This window comes from Mytilus galloprovincialis, chromosome 5 (genome assembly GCF_965363235.1).
Source record: "Mytilus galloprovincialis chromosome 5, xbMytGall1.hap1.1, whole genome shotgun sequence".
Classification (NCBI taxonomy): Eukaryota; Metazoa; Mollusca; class Bivalvia; order Mytilida; family Mytilidae; genus Mytilus; species Mytilus galloprovincialis.
In genome coordinates, this window is record NC_134842.1 from 42,942,602 (window position 1) to 42,964,389 (window position 21,788).

Below are 21,788 nucleotides of genomic sequence, written 5' to 3' on the forward strand. Positions count from 1 at the left end.
AGATAATACATTTTCCAAAGCACGAAAATCTATAAAGTTTCTAAAATTTCTAAACAACACGCTATTTCATTATTGTGAAACATCACTGAAAAACGAAAATTTCGTAAAAAATGTAATCTAAAATCAAACCTTACATACCTTTTGTTTATTTAATAAAAATATCACGAACTCGTCCAGTATACAGTTTGGTGGTCAATTGAAGCACACATGTGTGTGTAAAAAAATGCATATTAACCTGTTTTCAGATATACAGAATGTAATTATACTTTAAATGCATTCAGAGTAGAAACGTTTAGCCAAGTGAAATTGTGAATTATTCATTTCTATATTCTTTAATTTTAAGGACATTTTTATCTATTCTTCAAGATCACTTATGTTGCCCATTATTCCAAAGATTGACTGTAATCCAGACTCTCTAGTTAAAGAACATTGGTTTAATCGTATTAAGGAGACTCGCGGGTATAAGATTTTCAGGAAAAAAATTAAGCATTAATATTTCATTACAAATTTTATTTATTACCTTTAGTAGTTGTTACTTTATCATTTGGTACAAAAAGTCATTCCAAAAAATCAATTCGTGTTGGCCCCAGGTGACCTTTGAAATGTAGATATCTCATCGGTGACATATATTTTTTATTGTTGTTTTCGTATAAGCTGTACATAAACTAAATAATTATAAAATTTAAGAGATTTCTGTAATTTAGTTCTTTATTTATTTCGACATTACCGCTATTTCTCCTATTAGTTCAACAGAAAAAAGGACATTAACAAAAATGTATGCTTCTTTCGAAGGCAGATTGTGAGCGTAAATTACCGGTGACCCCATTTTTTATTTCATTTTTCTATTAAGTATAAGATAAAGTTCATGAAAAATATAGAGAAATCCTATATTAAATAAAAAAAAAATTGATTTAGACCCGCGAGCCCCTTAATTAAAAATAAAATTAATCAAAATTCAACTTGACCTTTAAGTATAATATTAGGACAGAAAACTATAGAAAAACCACAACCATAAGTGTTAATCCACAAACAAGAGTATTTTTATAATTTCTTTAAGATTTTTAACTTCGGATCTAGAGTTGTCATCCTTGTCTTCATAAACAATAATTATTGACGTTATAAAATTTCGCGTGCTTACAGAATACACACAGGACAAATTCATACCAGTAAATATGTAAAGGTGAAGCAATAATAACTTCATCCAATCAAATTGCGTAAGATTTAATAACAATGACCAGTCCATATCAGATTAAGTGTTTGGGTGAATTGGGTAGGGAGAAAATGTGAGATTTTATAAGACAATTTCTTATACTACAAAACACTCATCACCAAAATATTTTATAAGAATCTCGAAAACCTATATGTCTGTATTAGCATCTCGTTAGCGTATTTAAAGCTATAGAAAATTTGGGCTTAAAAGGTCAACAAAATTATTGACTATATGCAGGAAATTAACCTTCTTAAAGCGTTTATGTATTAACATATAATACACGTATACATAGCAAAATCATTTGTAAAAATACTGCAAAAGATTTAATTCTGATTTGTTCAACGGTATTGTCACGAATATAAAACAAAAAGATGTGGTATGATTGCCAATGAGACAACTCTTCACATGAAACCAAACGACACAGAAATTAACAGATGAAGTGCGTTAATATGAACCATGGTGTATCAAACATCGAATTCCCTCACACAACCTTATCACACACTATTGTATTAAAATACCAACTCATGATATATCTATATACTTCTGACAGTAAGAGGTCTGTTGAGCTATGGTACAAATTAGTGGATTTAATGAGAGGGGCTTCGGTATTCTATTTTCTTTATTTTTTATACCAATTTTCTCTATTCTGTATATCAAAGAACCTATTTTTCTCTCTTTTTTACTTACTCTATTTTCTCTATTTTTGATATTAAAACATTTTCTCTATTTTGTAGCATATGTAGACCATACGCAAATTATAAAAACAGGAACGTTAACAAATAGATTTATGATATTAGTCGCCTTAGTCCATATTCTGAAACATACCAATCAAAACAAAAACATACAATATGTATCTTTTGAAGAAAAACAGCTGTTTGTGTTGAATCTCAATTGTTAGATTTTTGTACATGTATACTACTTCTCTTGAATTGAATTTTAAATGTGCGTATTGTTATGCATTTACTTTTCTACATTGGCTAGAGGTTTAAGGGGAGGGTTGACATCTCATAAACATGTTTAACCCCGCCGCATTTTTGCGCCTGTCCCAAGTCAGGAGCCTCTGGCCTTTGTCAGTCTTGTACTTTTTTAATTTTAGTTTCTTGTGTACAATTCGGAAATTAGTATGGCGTTCATTATCACTGAACTAGTATATATTTGTTTAGGGGCCAGCTGAAGGACGCCTCCGGATGCGGGAATGTCTCGCTACATTGAAGACCTGTTAGTGACCTTCTGCTGTTGTTTTTTCTATGGTCGGGTTGTTGTCTCTTTGACACATTCCCCATTTCCATTCTCAATTTTACTATACTCTGATATACTGAAAACGAAGATACTCATGTTTTTGTTCATGTATAAAACCTTTTACAATCACTTTAGTACAACAAGTATCATGTAAAGCTGCTACCCAAGAAAGGTCAGGTTTCTTATCACGCAAAATTGACTAAAGGCCTAAAATCCTAGCTTAAATCTTGCTATAACCTTGATCACTGATCCATAAAATGAGGTGGAGGGCAATCGAACCGTTTCTGACTGAGCTGGACCAGCTGCTATGTGTGGGGCTACTTATACCAGATTTCGTTGTTAAATGGAGGTCCTGTTAAAAACTAAGCTGTTTTGACTGAAATCGTGTTTATTGGTGTTATTTGCATCTGCATTGTTCACATTGATCAATGCACCTCCTTTATAAATATCGTTTTATTGATGGGAAGCTAAAAGCACCTCGTTTATAAATATATTTTATATTAAGGAAGCTAAATGCACCTCTTTTTTGTCTATGTTGTGCTATTTATATCAGTATAATGTAAAGAGCTAAATGCGCTCCATAGATAAGACTATGTCTCTAAATTCGTTCCATACACATTAGTGTTTACAAAAAAGACGTGACATTTTTTCCAAGACGTAAGGCAGCAACCATTTAATTTTCTGGGGGGGGGGGGGGGGGCTATGGTTTTTTTTGGAAAAAAAAGTTTGTTTCCAGTTTTTGATGAAAAAAACAATTTGTTTTGGACCCTGAGCAAAAAATGTGAATTACAGCACAATGCAACAATGTACAGAGTAAGCTATCGGAATAATTGTTATACGTTATTTTCAATGTATTTAACAGATATACTTCTATTTAGGTTGCCATGTACTACAGGTGGAACTAATCTAAAATATATCAATATTTACAGATAACAGCTGATTAAACATTATCGAAGATTATATTAAACCTATTTTTAGCAATTCGTTTACCTGTATTGAACTTACCGCTTTGAAGGTAATTGACCTTTGTGGAAATGTAATACCAACTGCCGATATAACTACTACTTTCTGTAATTGAATATTCTCGCTACTGTGTTACAATACTTATATTACAGTTTATTGTCTCAGTTTTTCTCGTTATTCAGAAATAAGAAAGAAAATTACAAACTTAAAATATGCTTGCTGTTTATATTTTATTTTTAAACAGGTTCTAGGAAGAGACAGATGAATATGGATTTTGGAAACAATATATTTGTAGATATACAAGAAAAACTGCAACCCATCAGCAATCAAATCCAGGAGAAAATTAACCTTTGTAGTCATGACGTAATCAATTATTTACTTTTATCTATATCATCGTTTAGAATCTAATAAGAAACGAAAATATCTCAAGATAATTGATTTCTTATTGTTTGATTAATGTAAAAATTTCTTTAACGGAATACCTTGTAAAGATAGGAATGTATGAAAATGATTCATGTTAAATTATTTAAAAAAAAAGACATTTATTCCAAGAAGTTTTTTCTCCCAACGCTAGATTTTACGGTCACTTAAACATTATGTTAAAACACTTGTATTAATACAATATTCGCGTTTGTCATGTTTCAATGGTGATGAATAAGGCATGCCTATCATCATAATTATATTTGTACTAGAACACACCCGCGTCTGTGACTGAATTAAAGTCTTTACGCCTTATTTTCAGCCTGGATTTTTAGTATTCGTATCATCATTTGATTAGTGCTGATTATAAGGTGCACAGTGTTCTTTGTTTGAATCCGTCCAGGTTTTCTTACTACAGACGAAAACTACTTGTAGATGTATTTTTGATTGAATGATAATCCCTGCATAATGACGAAGTTCAGGTTTGATTATGACCCGTGAATATAGCAAATCCCAAATACACACAGAAGCAGAACGTGCATTTTAGGTAACAGGTTATAGTTACTGTTGGTATCGGTATCTGATTTAAACCAGAACTTGTATATCAATGGTAATATAAATTTCGTAGAAAACAAAAGGGCCTTGAATGGTGTAATTTTTAATCAACACCATTGGCCTTTATTAGTTATACTAGTATAGCGCCAGTAATATAAACTGCAACAGATAAAACACTAACCTTGCGGTCAACGGAACGACTTTATATGTAATACACCACTCTTTAAATATTTGAAATACACATCATACTTTTTATTTGTAGAAATTGCTTTACTGCTTTTCACAATATTGAATATGCTTTGTTCAGATCCGGTAAATTGTTGATTGGAGTTCGCAACGTGAACAATTTCCCTTTAAGATGCACTGTCCTGTAATAATGAAAGATACATAAAACAAAACGCAACAACAAATATTTCGGCTGAACAAATAGTATTCGTCAGTGTCTAAGGCTATTTGTTCAGCCGAAATATTTGTCAACGCGATTTTATAGCATCATCTTCGTATACTACCAATATATGTTAGTAGCATTGCGCAAATCTTAAGAATTTACCATTTTGTTTCTCATCTTAGTAGTATCGCCTATTTAGACGATCCTGTACAAATTTGCTGGTTGGTCCTTATTATAGACTTTTATATATGAGAGTCTGGATGGGGGTCTGGGGTCCTTCATTTCTGTATTCTTTATTTTTTTAGGCTATTTTTCTCTATTCTTTATATTTTAGCTCCTCATTGTTCTCTTTTCTTTATATTTAGGCCATTTTTCTCTATTCTTTATAATTTTTGCCCTTTATTCTCTATTCTTCATATTATAGTACCTCATTGTTTTTTATTTCTTTATTTTTTGGTATATTTTTCTCTATTCTTTATAATTTTTTCCCATTATTCTCTATTATGTAAACCCCCATCTAGAGTCTCATATATATAAAAGTCTATAATAAGGACCAACCAGCAAATTATATATACAGTGTATAATCCTTATAAGGACAAGGTGCATCTCCATTTATCAATCCATAACTAATAATGTATAATACACTTGTAAACGTATAGTAAATTCTGTAATGTTTACCTATTGAGATACGTTTGTTGACCTCATACTAATAATTTTACACCCGATAGTAAAAATGTGCGATGAACCGTAAACAAGAATGTGACCTCCTAGGATGAACAATCAAGTTTAAAAACAAGGACATTTCTGATGAATGGGAATTGCGCGACAACGGTATTCATGGCTGAACCTAATAAAAAGAATTGTGACGGATGTAGTATTGATCGAATTCAACGAATTCTGTAATAAATTCATAAAATTGGGAACTACCAGTACACCTTTTGCTCGACAAATACACACATGATTTTAATAGTACTAGTCAAACTAACCCAAACTGGGGGCACATTCCAGCTATTTTCTTTGGACCAGTCGAAAGAGAAAGCGTCGACTCCTTAGGTCCCTGGAACCCAACATTTTGAATCAAACCGATCAATATTATGATTTGTATCGTCTGCAAATCTGTCAATAGTTGATTTCCCACATCTGTTTACATTTATAAACATTTATAGCAAACCTTTTTCTAAATTCTCCCCGTTGATAAATTCAGAAATTGTAAAAAAAACTAAGGTTCCAACTCCCTTAAGCAAAGTTGACCTTAGACGAATTTGTGTATTACTTTTAGGTCGTATAGTTCTTCATTTGCGTGGTTCGGTTTATATCCATCCGTCTTTCAAATTTTGAACTTTGAGGATTCCTGATGAAGGTATATCCAGAAAAGCGTCTCGGATGCATAAAATTGATAGTGTTATTTTCATTTTTTTTTCAAATACACAGCCAAGTCGTCCAAATGAAAAAATTCTACTAATTTAAAGTAATCTGCTAGTACATTCTCAGATCTCGGGATCCACTCAACTTCAACATACATGCACCAATTGCATGTGATCAATTGACAAATATGGCCGAAAACTAAAATCAAAGATATAATCTACCCGAGAACAGATTTAAAAAAAAAAGTATTTCTTAAAATTTGTAATTTTTCAAAAACTCATTTGTCAATTTTAATAAAAAGTAATATGAGAACATCTACACATAGCGTACGATAATGATAATTTGTCCCAGAAGAAATTTCCACTGTGTAAAAATATCATTGAGAAAGCAATCTATTAGGTGCAATTATTTCAATTTGCATTTATCTTCTTAATGAAATGCACTACGAAATAACTGTGTTCTCGGGGCAAATAATTTATATAAGTAAGAATAGAAATCATGAAAAAAAGGGAAAACAGAAAGTAATTTAATAAATGGAACATACATAAATAAATGATCATGACAGTTGTATGATTCAATATTAATTATTACCTTACGCTACAGTTTGGGAAACAAATAACGGTTACACAAATGTAAATGTACATGGATGAAAAGTCGTCTCAGGATTTCAATTTCAAATTCAACTTCCTAATCTCCAATCCACAGACTTATCATCCCCGTATCTTTAAGTAGTACACAAATGTAGACAGTCTATTGTTTACGGCTTTTGGGTATTTGAGTTGTTGAGTTGCTGCCACCGTGACGTATCTATCACATCTCCTTTTTATTCAAAGGGTGTATTCGTATATGTACGCGACTTTGATATCGTCATTAAACTCGCGCCACTCATACAGTATTTTATATTTCACTTTTATTTTCTGATTTTGACATGATTATCTAAGCTTTTTTGTATTAAGCGTGTATTGTTATCAAATGATTTAGCGATCTTCCATCAGACATTATAATTATTGTTTACTAATTCCACTTAAATATTAGTGTTAAAAATATATTAATACGATTTAATTTATAATATAATTCAAAATACATATCGTATCACAAATAATACCACATGGAAGTAATTTACCTTGGTTTTTATACATTCCATCTTACCGAAATCATTTCAGATTATGTTATGAATATTCAAAAATGTGAAATGATTTCGGTAATATAAAATACTGTATGAGTGGCGCGAGTTTAATGACGATATCAAAGTCGCGTACATATACGAATACACCCTTTGAATAAAAAGGAGATGTGATAGATACGTCACGGTGGCAGCAACTCAACAACTCAAATACCCAAAAGCCGTAAACAATAGACTGTCTACATTTGTGTACTACTTAAAGATACGGGGATGATAAGTCTGTGGATTGGAGATTAGGAAGTTGAATTTGAAATTGAAATCCTGAGACGACTTTTCATCCATGTACATTTACATTTGTGTAACCGTTATTTGTTTCCCAAACTGTAGCGTAAGGTAATAATTAATATTGAATCATACAACTGTCATGATCATTTATTTATGTATGTTCCATTTATTAAATTACTTTCTGTTTTCCCTTTTTTTCATGATTTCTATTCTTACTTATATAAATAATTTGCCCCGAGAACACAGTTATTTCGTAGTGCATTTCATTAAGAAGATAAATGCAAATTGAAATAATTGCACCTAATAGATTGCTTTCTCAATGATATTTTTACACAGTGGAAATTACTTCTGGGACAAATTATCATTATCGTACGCTATGTGTAGATGTTCTCATATTACTTTTTATTAAAATTGACAAATGAGTTTTTGAAAAATTACAAATTTTAAGAAATACTTTTTTTTTTAAATCTGTTCTCGGGTAGATTATATCTTTGATTTTAGTTTTCGGCCATATTTGTCAATTGATCACATGCAATTGGTGCATGTATGTTGAAGTTGAGTGGATCCCGAGATCTGAGAATGTACTAGCAGATTACTTTAAATTAGTAGAATTTTTTCATTTGGACGACTTGGCTGTGTATTTGAAAAAAAAATGAAAATAACACTATCAATTTTATGCATCCGAGACGCTTTTCTGGATATACCTTCATCAGGAATCCTCAAAGTTCAAAATTTGAAAGACGGATGGATATAAACCGAACCACGCAAATGAAGAACTATACGACCTAAAAGTAATACACAAATTCGTCTAAGGTCAACTTTGCTTAAGGGAGTTGGAACCTTAGTTTTTTTTACAATTTCTGAATTTATCAACGGGGAGAATTTAGAAAAAGGTTTGCTATAAATGTTTATAAATGTAAACAGATGTGGGAAATCAACTATTGACAGATTTGCAGACGATACAAATCATAATATTGATCGGTTTGATTCAAAATGTTGGGTTCCAGGGACCTAAGGAGTCGACGCTTTCTCTTTCGACTGGTCCAAAGAAAATAGCTGGAATGTGCCCCCAGTTTGGGTTAGTTTGACTAGTACTATTAAAATCATGTGTGTATTTGTCGAGCAAAAGGTGTACTGGTAGTTCCCAATTTTATGAATTTATTACAGAATTCGTTGAATTCGATCAATACTACATCCGTCACAATTCTTTTTATTAGGTTCAGCCATGAATACCGTTGTCGCGCAATTCCCATTCATCAGAAATGTCCTTGTTTTTAAACTTGATTGTTCATCCTAGGAGGTCACATTCTTGTTTACGGTTCATCGCACATTTTTACTATCGGGTGTAAAATTATTAGTATGAGGTCAACAAACGTATCTCAATAGGTAAACATTACAGAATTTACTATACGTTTACAAGTGTATTATACATTATTAGTTATGGATTGATAAATGGAGATGCACCTTGTCCTTATAAGGATTATACACTGTATATATAATTTGCTGGTTGGTCCTTATTATAGACTTTTATATATATGAGACTCTAGATGGGGGTTTACATAATAGAGAATAATGGGAAAAAATTATAAAGAATAGAGAAAAATATACCAAAAAATAAAGAAATAAAAAACAATGAGGTACTATAATATGAAGAATAGAGAATAAAGGGCAAAAATTATAAAGAATAGAGAAAAATGGCCTAAATATAAAGAAAAGAGAACAATGAGGAGCTAAAATATAAAGAATAGAGAAAAATAGCCTAAAAAAATAAAGAATACAGAAATGAAGGACCCCAGACCCCCATCCAGACTCTCATATATAAAAGTCTATAATAAGGACCAACCAGCAAATTTGTACAGGATCGTCTAAATAGGCGATACTACTAAGATGAGAAACAAAATGGTAAATTCTTAAAAGATTTGCGCAATGCTACTAACATATATTGGTAGTATATGAAGATGATGCTATAAAATCGCGTTGACAAATATTTCGGCTCAACAAATAGCCTTAGACACTGACGAATACTATTTGTTCAGCCGAAATATTTGTTGCTGCGTTTTGTTTTATGTATCTTTCATTATTACAGGACAGTGCATCTTAAAGGGAAATTGTTCACGTTGCGAACTCCAATGAACAATTTACCGGATCTGAACAACGCATATTCAATATTGTGAAAAGCAGTAAAGCAATTTCTACAAATAAAAAGTATGATGTGTATTTCAAATATTTAAAGAGTGGTGTATTACATATAAAGTTGTTCCGTTGACCGCAAGGTTAGTGTTTTATCTGTTGCAGTTTATATTACTGGTGCTGATTAGCTCATTTTTATAGCAAGTGGTATCATGATGTAAGTTATTGTATGACTCGTTTGAAGCCTAGCAACGGTTTTCATAGAACAAACTGAAATATCCAACTAAAATGCATTTTCTCTTGGAAAAGACATCTAAATCGTTTAAAATGTAAGGTTTTGTGTTGCCAATCACTTTGACATTAATCACAGTTGAATCCTACAGTTCAAGGAGTAAATAGTAGCAACCTAGAAACCACAGTATTGCCTAATAACCACACAAAAGGGCTTTTGTAATACAATGTTATACATTTAAAAGAACAAAAAAGGGCAAATACTCTCATATACTAGTAATTCATATTAAGTCATATATACATATCTTTAGTTACCATGTTTTCCTTTTTAAATGATTTAAATGTATATTAACATAACCATCATAGCAACCAGAGTTTTCATTAGCAAAAAATAGTTATAAATAAACAATGAAGGTACATTTCAAATAGTATTTTAGTATCACTGAGAATAATCGTTGTAAACCTGAAAACGTGAAAATTAAAAGGACATAAATCCGAACCCGAACCAAGTGCAGATGTTCATGGGTTCCCATGGAAACATACGAACTAAGCAATTTTTACAAAAGTGAAAGATTTTAACTAAAACAATCTAAAACAGTTTATATTATATTTTTAACACGCCTTAGGATAATCAAGTTCAATAAATATATGAATTTGTATAATGTACTTTTTTCTTCCAATAGCATAACATGTATTGTGCGTAACAACTGCATACCATAGACATTTTTTGCAAAGTCTGCATATGATTGACTATTTTGCTTAGCAAGCAACGTAATTCAAACTTATTGAGCATGTATTTGCACATAAAGCTGAAATGCAAGTTTTACCACAAAATATTTTATAGTGTAATACAAATAAATAAAAAATGTCCTAGTGATATCTTGACAACAGATGTTTTGCTAAGCAACTACCTAGTAATGTGTAATTTGCCTAGCAAAAAAAGATTTCGAGCGATTGAAGTGTGGATTGTTTGTACATTCAAGTTCTCTGTATACTGTTTTTTAATTTAAGATACTTTATATACTTAAAGTAACATAGCAAAAACAACCATGAACATCGTATACGTTCAGGTATTTCACATCCCATCTTTTATGGTAATATTCTATACAAAGCACAAAAATGAAGTTATTCACCTCAAAAGCTAACCAAACCTTCAAACAGACTTATTCAGAAGGGATATAGTTACGATACTCTTGTCAGGTCATTAAAGATGGCATTTTTTGGAATTAATATTGAGTCACTAACAGGGTCTTTGCATCGGAAATAAACACGTTTATTCTAAAACCAGTTTAAAAATAAGGTGATGAGGTATGATTGCCAATGAGACAACTATTCACCAAAGTTCAAATACAGTGTATGTAAGCAATTATAGGCAACCGTACGGCCTTCAACAATGAGAAAAACCCATACCGTATAGTCAGCTATAAAAGGCCCCGACATGAAAATTATGAAACAGTTCAATTGAGAAAACTAACGGCCTAATTTATAACAAAACAATTAACGAAAAACAAATATGAAAGACATGAACCAACGACATCCACTGAACTACAGGATTTTAACTTGGGACAGGCACATCAAGAATGTGGCGGGGTTAAACATGTTTGTGAGCGCTCAATCCTCCCCCTAACCTGGGTCAGTGGTGTAACAGGACAACATAAGAACAAACTATAAAAATCAGTTGAAAAGGCTTAACTCATCAGATCGATTCAAAGAAGAGAAACATCAAACATAAACACAGACCGGACTTGGCAGGGTATTTATCCAGCCCTCATCCCTAACAACAAAAAGAACACGATGTACAGATCTGAGAGTACTCGCAGTTACTGACAGCAAGATCAAAGCCAATAACAACTAATAGAAAAAAACATGTATCTAAGACTAAACTATCAATCAGTACACAGCCAACGTCCAATGGATTTAGTGTAAAGACGTCATTAACAGTCAGAGAAAAACATGACCTTGTGCAATGCCAAAATAAAGGTAAAGAAAGACTGTAGTACCGTTTAAGTTAATATGTGTATAACAAAACTATTTAGTATGATTTTAATTTACTGATAACAAAATCAATATTTATACCAATAAAAACAATATTCAATGGTCTAATTACAGTGTTGAATTGGTAACCTTTGAGAATAAGTTTATTTATAGGATCACTGACTTCATAATTTACCAGTAATACATAAATTACGCTTATTGAAATCCAAAACGTCACTACAGACACGGGCATAACGAACGAGTAAGGGATATATAAACACCGTAAGATGGTGCAAGAGGAACATCACCGTCCAAATAAGGAAAATTAACAATAGGGAAAGAAAAATCATCCCTTTTGTCGTAAACCTTTGTGTAGAGTTTCTAGTGTAAAACTGAAATATCTAAATCTAGGAAAGGACATTTATTGCTGTTAATATTTGATTTATTTAAAGTAAGTTGCTGTTGGTAAATTTCGGCAGCATATTTAGTTGTTGTTCTTCTTGCATATCTTATGATGGTAGGATACTAAACCCCTAACGGGAGGGATTGTGCTTGATTTGCATATGATGATCTTCCAATCAGTTTAACTTGGGTCTGGAGCTGGCATGGCAGTAACTGCTAGTAGTCCTTCGTTAATTTATGTTGATTACTGTCATTTTGCTTAGTTTCTTCTGTTACCTATTATAACATCGGACTCGGACTTTTGAACTGAATCTTACTATGCGTATAACTGTGTGTTTGTTTATTCCACATTGGCTAGAGGTATAGGGGAGGGTTGAATTCTCACAAAACATGTTTAACCCCGCCAGATGTTTGCGCCTGTCCCAAGTCAGGAACCTCTGGCCCTTGTTAGTCTTGTATTTTTTTTTTTAATTTGTTCATTTACAAGTATATGTTTTGGAGTCCATGTGCTGAACTAGTATACATTATTGTTTAGGAACCAGCTGAAGCCCGCCTCCGGATGCGGAATTTTCTCACTGTGTTGAAGACCCATTGGTTGCCTTGGGCTGTTTTCTGCTCTTTGGTTGGGTCTTTGTCTCTTTGACGCATTCCCTGTTTCTATTCTCAATTTTATGAACCATGTGAACCATGAAATAGGGGCAAAACTGTTATTTGGTACATACTTTAAAAAGATCACAGCATAATACATTTGTTTATTAGTTTCAAGTTGATATGACCAAACTTAATGGTTAATTAACCAAAAACTTAATCTGATACAGGATAGACTATTTATATAACGGATGGACGGACTGCAAGATGCACAGACCAGAAAACATAACCCTTTCCTATCCTTACTACTGTACTCGGTGCATAAAAATAAAAAAGAAAAAAAATGTTTGAGTTGATAAAACACATTTTTCAAGAGAAATTGTTGAAATCTAGTGATTATGTTCATCTCGTTCAATGCATTAAAGCATATGTGTGCCACATAAGTTGACAGCAAAAACCTGGAATTTGAATGATATTAATTCTGTTTGCAAGTGTAAATATCTCTTTTTTCATATTTCTTATGAAGATACAAAAATTATAAGTTAAATATCGTGTCTTCATTTTCTTGTACAAAAACAGTTTATAGTAAGAAAATATCTTTTTATTAATAATCAAGCCTAGTGCCATACGCCATATGGTCAATTATTATTTTTACAAGCCGACATTCTAAAATAGAAAAAAAGGAATGAAGTAACGTCACCGAAAATATTGAGAAATGATAAATTTTAAAAAAATATATTTGTTTTTCCTGTTTTTATAACAGTTACTGATACTTTATCATGTACAAGTAAAGTTTTGCAAGGCAAATAAATGAGGAGAAATGCGGGAATTTCTCGCTACATTGAAGACCTGTTGGTGACCTTCTGCTGTTGTTTTTTCTATGGTCGGGTTGTTGTCTCTTTGACACATTCCCCATTTCCCTTCTCAATTTTATTGCTTAGTCATTTAATATTTATATTGATTATGTTTCTGTAATCCTTTATGCTTATCACAGGAAATTAAAAGTCGGACAAATTGCTAATATTGAGATCTATATATAGTTTTATTTTTGTCTTTTTTAATATAATGGATTGTATTTGATATACCATATATTTATTAAACAGGCGGAAACCCAGTTGAAATTAAACAAAAGAAATGAAACTCTTTGTTAGAGAAGGTAAAAAAGGCCAAATTGGTAAATTTGAATTGTTTACATCTGTTTCTATGGGCCTTAAAAGTTCAAGTCAGTGCATAATTTAAATTTTATGCATCTTATGTATGTGTTTTTACTTAAATTAAATTATGATATGGAGCTTCGATATATTTGTAACCTTTTAAATTATAGACAAATTTTCACAAAACAGTCGATTGTGAAAGGGGCAAATACATGTGGATCTTTTTTGTGCATTAGCATAAATTCCGCCGAAAATATTCCAAAGGAAGATTGATTGGTGTTTAACGCCACTTTCAACACTATTGTGTTATTTCGTGGCGGTCAGTTTTTTATTGGTGGAGGAAGCCGGAGTGCCCGGAGAGAACCACTGACCGTCGGTAGGAAAACTGACAATTCTAGTCAATTAAGATTGGAGTCGAGTGCACCTGCCCCGTGTGGGATTCGAACTCACACTCAGTGTTGACTGGCTAGTGATACAGTAGTTGTACTACTAAGACCACTCGGCTACCGAGACCCCTTCGAAAGGAAGATAATAAATTGATCTTTTCAAAGCATTAATTTGCATCTCTGCCCGGCGACTGGTTTTTTTGTGACTGTTTTTTGGGAAAAAATCCCCAAAATGGGCAATAATTTCATCGAAAAGAGAAAGTCGAGTACACCTTTTTATGTTTAGGCGTGTTTGAGTTGACTATTCTGTCTTGAAAACTTATAAAAGAAAAATATTTGAGACATCATCTCGCTTCAGATTCTATTAATTTTTATATATTTAGGCTCTAGGTTGATATAACATTAAAAATTTACAGTACTAAAAAATGAAATATATTGGTCAAGTGAAATACCTTTCTAATGAGTCATAACAGAGTAGGTGTGTTCGAATAACAAATTTTTACTAAAAGTACTCGACGACAGACTTTTCAAGTGGATCTTAAAAATGCATAACTCCGAAAAAAAATCCTTTTTTTATGTGTTATCAAGGGTAATCGTCTTTAACCTCTGAAAAGTTTTAGTCTGTCTTTCCACGAAATATTTAATTAGAATTATTTCAAATATTTTTGAACTTTCGCAAATCCCCCCCTGACAACCGATCAGACAATAGTTTTAAGTTGATCAAATGCATTAAAGTACATTAAATGATGCTAAATAGCTAGTAGATACATTGACGAAGTAGAATCCTGACTGTAAAGGTTCCCGCCTCAGAGGGTTCAGGCCTATATATTGGTGAGTTTTAGATACTTTTATGTGCTATCCTCGAAAACAAGATTGTCGTCTCGAAAATTTCCAATCATTATGTAGGTAGTTGTCGATGTCTTTGATACGATCCCTTCATGGATAGGCTACGCATTGTGTGTGTAATTTATTACAATGTGTTATTGTGCATTGTGCATTGTGACACAACCTTGAAAGGAGTAAGTTCGGAAAGGGTCAAATATGGCCCTGATTATAAAGTTCAATGTTTCAAGATAAAAAAAGAAATGTTTTAAGTTGATGAAAAGACATGTGAGAAAGTAAAAAAGAAGTTTGTTGTCCAAGTTCTATCTTAAAGCGTTGATTTTTATCTCCCAAATGGGCCGAAAATAGAGATTTTTGCTAAATTTGACAAAATCGTCCGGATCTTAACCAAATTAAGGCATGGGAATCATAGAGCGCACGCTTCGACAAACTTAATATTCAAGTCAAATATGTTAAATGTTATAATAAACGTCATCAGTATGTGAAAAGATTGTTTTTGTCGACGCATGCGCTCTATATTTCCTGTAAAAAACATCAAAGGAAATTTACCCGTTTTCATTGAATTTTCTTACGTCATGAATAGAATACGAGTACGTAAATTTTTAACAAAAAGACATGTACAATTTAAGGGCCTTATCGAACCTACTCCTTTAATACGCATATTTTATGTCCCAGAATAAACTGATTATTTCTGAACGTTTACAACGTGATAGTTTGTATTTCAATAGCCTGGGCAAATGTCGAGAAGCAAGTAGAAAATTAACAAAACCACATTTCTGTCGTAAATATTTATCTTAGGTCGGAAAAAACAGTTGTCGGAAAGCAGAAAGATAATTAAACAAAACGATATTTCTGTCAAAATATTTGATTTTATTACTATAGATACTAACAGACCAATAAAATATTAAAATATTCATTAAAATTACTTTTAAACTGAGAATAAATTTATCATTAATGAAATATAATTTATGACAAATATTATCTTATTTCCCATGCACAGGTTTCAACAGTAAATACATTTATGAAAATTATATGCAATACCATTATAAAAATTATATGCGTTGCACCAATTATCAGAAATGCGTACACATAAGTTAATATCGTAAATTTAAACTGAAGTTAGTGAAAAAACATAATTTACAACGATTTTAAATCCTTGCATCCCACATATTACGTAATTACTATATATTTTACAATTACAATCATTCAAATACAACGTTAGTTATCTTATACTGTTTTAGTTTGTTTTATATGTTTCTACTTATATTTTGTATAGCAGTAAATTAGTATAGTCATGAAATGGAAAGTTAGACTTGAAGATGAGATTGATCTTAAATCGATAAAATAATGTCTCAGAAAAACTTGACGTTTGTGTTATTATATAAGTTTTTTGGAAATGATTCATTAATAGGAATGTATGTTAATTAGATTTTATTATCATTATTTTTTTTCAATAGTTCAACCTGATAGCATCTAAATCTTTGCAATTTGGTGCGATTTTGAAAATTTTATTCACTGGTTGACCAGCTATCCTACACACGCTAACGGCTTGGTTCATGTACATTATATTATACCCTGTTTACACGACACAAAATCGGTTTGCGTCAAAACAATTCCGGATTAAATGGCAATGAATCCGGAGTCAAGACACTTGAGGTAGATAGTTTGACTTCCAAATTCAACTAACATTATATTTGAGCCTAGAATAATATACGAGATCACGCAAATGCGTATTATAAAATATCAGTGCGTATGCCTTCCATTAATTTTTTCTTGAACAAGAAAACCACGTGCATGCATCAATATTAATTTCACTCAAGGTGATTTTTTCGTATTTCTTATCTAAATGCAGGACAAGGCAGTAAAAGCTTGACATGTGACTTTGGAGCAGTGGTCGTCGTTACTTAAGGTATTCTGACCTCTACCTGCTTCTTTCTTTTTCATTTTTAAGTGACTGTTCTATTATAAATTTTGAAAGTTTTCGAAATACTACGAATTTTCTACCATGGTAATAGATTACCTTAGATGTATTAGCAAAACCTTTGTTTCGAAATTTTGGGTCTTTAATGATATCCAACTTCGTACTTAAGTTTTTACACAAATTATTTGTATAACGATCGAGATTACTATTATAGTGTGACTACCACATGTCAAGATAAGAACCATTTGACATCTTACTGATGAAGGATATAAGTTATCCGAAATATTTAGTATTTGTTCATGATATTATTTTTTTTGGTGATGTTGTACCCTTTTAGACTTGCTTATTATATTTATGTATTGTAGTGTTATTAATATAAACAGTTACATCCGCTGATAATTGATACTGTGACAGTTTCTATGTATCTATCATTTCGACCACACACGGGTTCATTATCTACACATAGTTTAATAAGGCTTTTATTAGGATTATAATCATTCTGTAACTATAGTTCGATCGTTTGAGTTGTATAATAAATATTAGTATTTACTTGGATTCTACTTTATATATATGTAGCATAAGATGCCACATAAATTGGCGACGAGGATTTAAAACTTTTTTCGATTTAGTGAATACATTGTGAACATAACAATGGGAGACGAAGCTGCACCACCTATAATAATTCCAACAAATTATGGACGTATTGACGAATTTGATTACATTTCAGAAGATTGGATACAATACACCGAAAGACTTAACCATTATTTTATTGCAAATAACATTGAAAGTATGGAAAAGCAACGAGCAATTTTTTTAAGTGCTTGTGGCAAAAAGACATATAAACTTATGAGGAATTTAAGTACTCCGCAAAAGCCAGGGGAAAAGACTTATGATGACATTGCTAAGTTAGTCACGGATCACCAACATCCAAAACCGTCATCTATCGTACAGAGGTGCAAGTTTAACAGTAGATTGAGACAGCCAAACGAATCGGTGAGCCAGTTTGTAGCAGAGCTTAGACAGATATCTGAACATTGTGATTACAAAGCTACTCTTGATGATATATTGAGAGATATACTTGTCTGTGGAATAAAAGAAGACCGTATTCAGAGACGTTTGTTAGCTGAACCTGGATTGACATTCAAAAAAAGCAATGGAAGTTGCAACAGCAATGTAAATGGCAGCTAAGAACGCACACGATCTGCAAGTTCAGGAACCTAAGCAAGTGCACAAAGTTACAATTCGTAATGAGGAATGTTACAGATGTGAAGGATCTCATAATTGTAAATGGAAAGATGCAAAGTGTTATATGTGCGATGAGAAGGGACATTTAGCGAAAAAATGCCGAAATAAGGGGAAGCAAAATGCTAAAGAAAAACGAAATTTAAGCAACAAACACAGCAAAGGAAAGTGTACCCTAAGCAGCGTCCGACTAAAACACATTTTGTTGAAGAGGATAGTGATGATATGGAGGATACCTATACAATGTATCAATTGGAAGGTACAACTAGAGGCTCTGAAGAGCCTGTGTCGCTCACCTTGGTCTATGTGAATATTAAACAAAGGAAGCAGATGGATTCGTGACAAAATTGTGTTTTGGTGATGGTGATGTGTTTGTACATCTTACTTTACTAAACAGTCTTGCTGCTTACAATTATCTCTATCTATAATAAACTTGGCTTAGTAGTTTCAGTGGAAAATGTTAATAAAAATTTACAAATTTTATGAAAATTGTTAAAAATTGACTATAAAGGACAATAACTCCTTAGGGAGTCAATTGACCAGACTTATTTGTAAATCTTACTTTCTTGAACATTATTACTGTTCACAGTTTATCTCTATCTATAATAATATTCAAGATAATAACCCAACAGCAAAATTCCCTTATAATTACCGATTTAGGGGCAGCAACCCAACAACGGGTTGTCCGATTCATCTGAAAATTTCAGGGCAGATAGATCTTGACCTGATAAAAAATTTTACCCCATGTCAGATTTGCCCTAAATTCTTTGGTTTTTGAGTTACAAGCCAAAAACTGCATTTTACCCCTATGTTCTATTTTTAGCCGTGGCGGCCATCTTAATTTGATGACTGGGTCATCGGACACATTTTTGAAACTAAATACCCTAAAGATGATTGTGGCCAAGTTTGGATTAATTTGGCACAGTAGTTTCAGAGGAGAAGAATTTTGTAAAAGATTACTAAGATTTATGAAAAATGGTTAAAAATTGACTATAAAGGGCAATAACTCCTAAAGGGGTCAACTGACCATTTCAGTCACGTTGACTTATTTGTAAATCTTACTTTGCTGAACATTATTACTGTTTACAGTTTATCTCTATCTATAATAATATTCAAGATAATAACCAAAAACAGCAAAATTTCCTTAAAATTACCGATTCAGGGGCAACAACCCAACAACGGGTTTTCCGATTCATCTGAAAATTTCAGGGCAGATAGATCTTGACCTGATAAACAATTTTACTTCGTCAGATTTGCTCTAAATGCTTTTGTTTTTGAGTTATAAGCCAAAATCTACATTTGACCCATTTGTTCTATTTATAGCCGTGGCGGCCATCTTGGTTGGTTGGCAGGGTCACGCCACACATTTTTTAAACTAGATACCCCAATGATGATTGTGGCCAAGTTTGGATTAATTTGGCCCAGTAGTTTCAGAGGAGAAGATTTTTGTAAAAGATTACTAAGATTTATGAAAAATGGTTAAAAATTGACTATAAAGGGCAATAACTCCTAAAGGGGTCAATTGACCATTTCGATCATGTTGACTTATTTGTAAATCTTACTTTGTTGAACATTATTGCTGTTTACAGTTTATCTCTATCTATAATAATATTCAAGATAATAACCAAAAACAGTAAAATTTCCTTAAAATTATCATTTTAGGGGCAGCAACCCAACAACGGGTTGTCCGATTCATCTGAAAATTTCAGGGCAAATAGATCTTGACCTGATAAACAATTTTACCCCTGTCTGATTTGCTCTAAATGCTTTGGTTTTTGAGTTATAAGCCAAAAACTGCATTTTACCCCTACGTTCTATTTTTAGCCATGGCGGCCATCTTGGTTGGTTGGCAGGGTCACGCCACACATTTTTTTAAACTAGATACCCCAATGATGATTGTGGCCAGGTTTGGTTTAATTTGGCCCAGTAGTTTCAGAGGAGAAGATTTTTGTAAAAGTTAACGATGACGGACGACGACGGACGACGGACGCAAAGTGATGGGAAAAGCTCACTTGGCCCTTCGGGCCAGGTGAGCTAAAAAGAAAACCGTATCTTGTGTCCATTAAACTCAACAACACTGAAATAAATATGGAAATCGATACAGGTGCATCAGTTTCAGTGAGTCAGGAGACATGTAAACAAGTACTTGGAAGTGACAATTTATTAGAAAAATCACCGTGTAGTTTGCGTACATACTCAGGAGAGAAAATTGATGTGTTAGGAAAACGGAATGTTACCGTGATATACAACAGTCAAAGTGTGGATTTACCGATCACCGTGGTTAAGGGAACGGGACCGAGTTTAATTGGGCGTGATTGGCTTGATAAACTACAACTCAACTGGAAATCAATATTCAAAATTGAGCAATTGTCACACAATCAGGAACCGGAAAAGGACAAGGAGTTTCAAGACTTGTTACGTAAGTACCCTCAAGTATTTAAAGAAGGACTAGGCACGTTAAAGGGGACTAAAGCAAGGATTTATGTAGATAAAGATGCTACACCTAAATATTTCAATGCAAGGCCAGTGCTGTTCGCACTCAAAGAAAAAATTGAAAAAGAACTTGATAGATTGGAAAAAGGGGGAAATATCGAAAAGGTGGAATTTTCCGAATGGGCCAATAGTAAAACCAGACAAATCAGTAAGGATTTGTGGGGACTACAAAGTAACTATTAACCAAGTCTCTAAACTTGACAATTATCCGATCCCTAAAACCGATGATCTCTATGCAACATTAAGTGGGGGACAAGCTTTTTCCAAGCTAGATCTGAGTCAGGCCTATCAACAAATTGTACTCGACGAGGAGTCACGTAAATATGTAACAATCAACACGCATAAAGGATTGTATCAGTATAATCGTTTGCCGTTTGGAGTGTCATCCGCACCGGGAATATTTCAAAGAACAATGGAAAATTTGTTGCAAGGAATCCCGAGAGTTGTTGTGAGAGTAGACGACATTTTTATCACTGGAAGTTCAAAGAGTGAACATTTAAACAATTTAGAAACTGTATTAGGCAAGATACAGGAATCAGGTATGAGACTCAACAAGGACAAATGCGTATTTCTAGCACATGAAGTAGTGTATTTAGGTCATAGAATTGATCAATATGGAATATATCCTGTTGAAAGCAAAGTCAAAGCGATCACATAGGCACCGGAACCTAAAAATGTTACCGAGTTAAAATCGTACTTAGGAATGCTAAACTACTACAACAGATTTCTGCCGGATTTATCTTCAAAACTAGCACCGTTGCATGAACTGTTGAAAAAGCAAAAACAATGGGAATGGGTCAAATCACAACAAGAGGCTTTTGAACTATTAAAAACTCTACTGAAGTCTTCTAAAGTGTTGGTACATTATGACCCGAA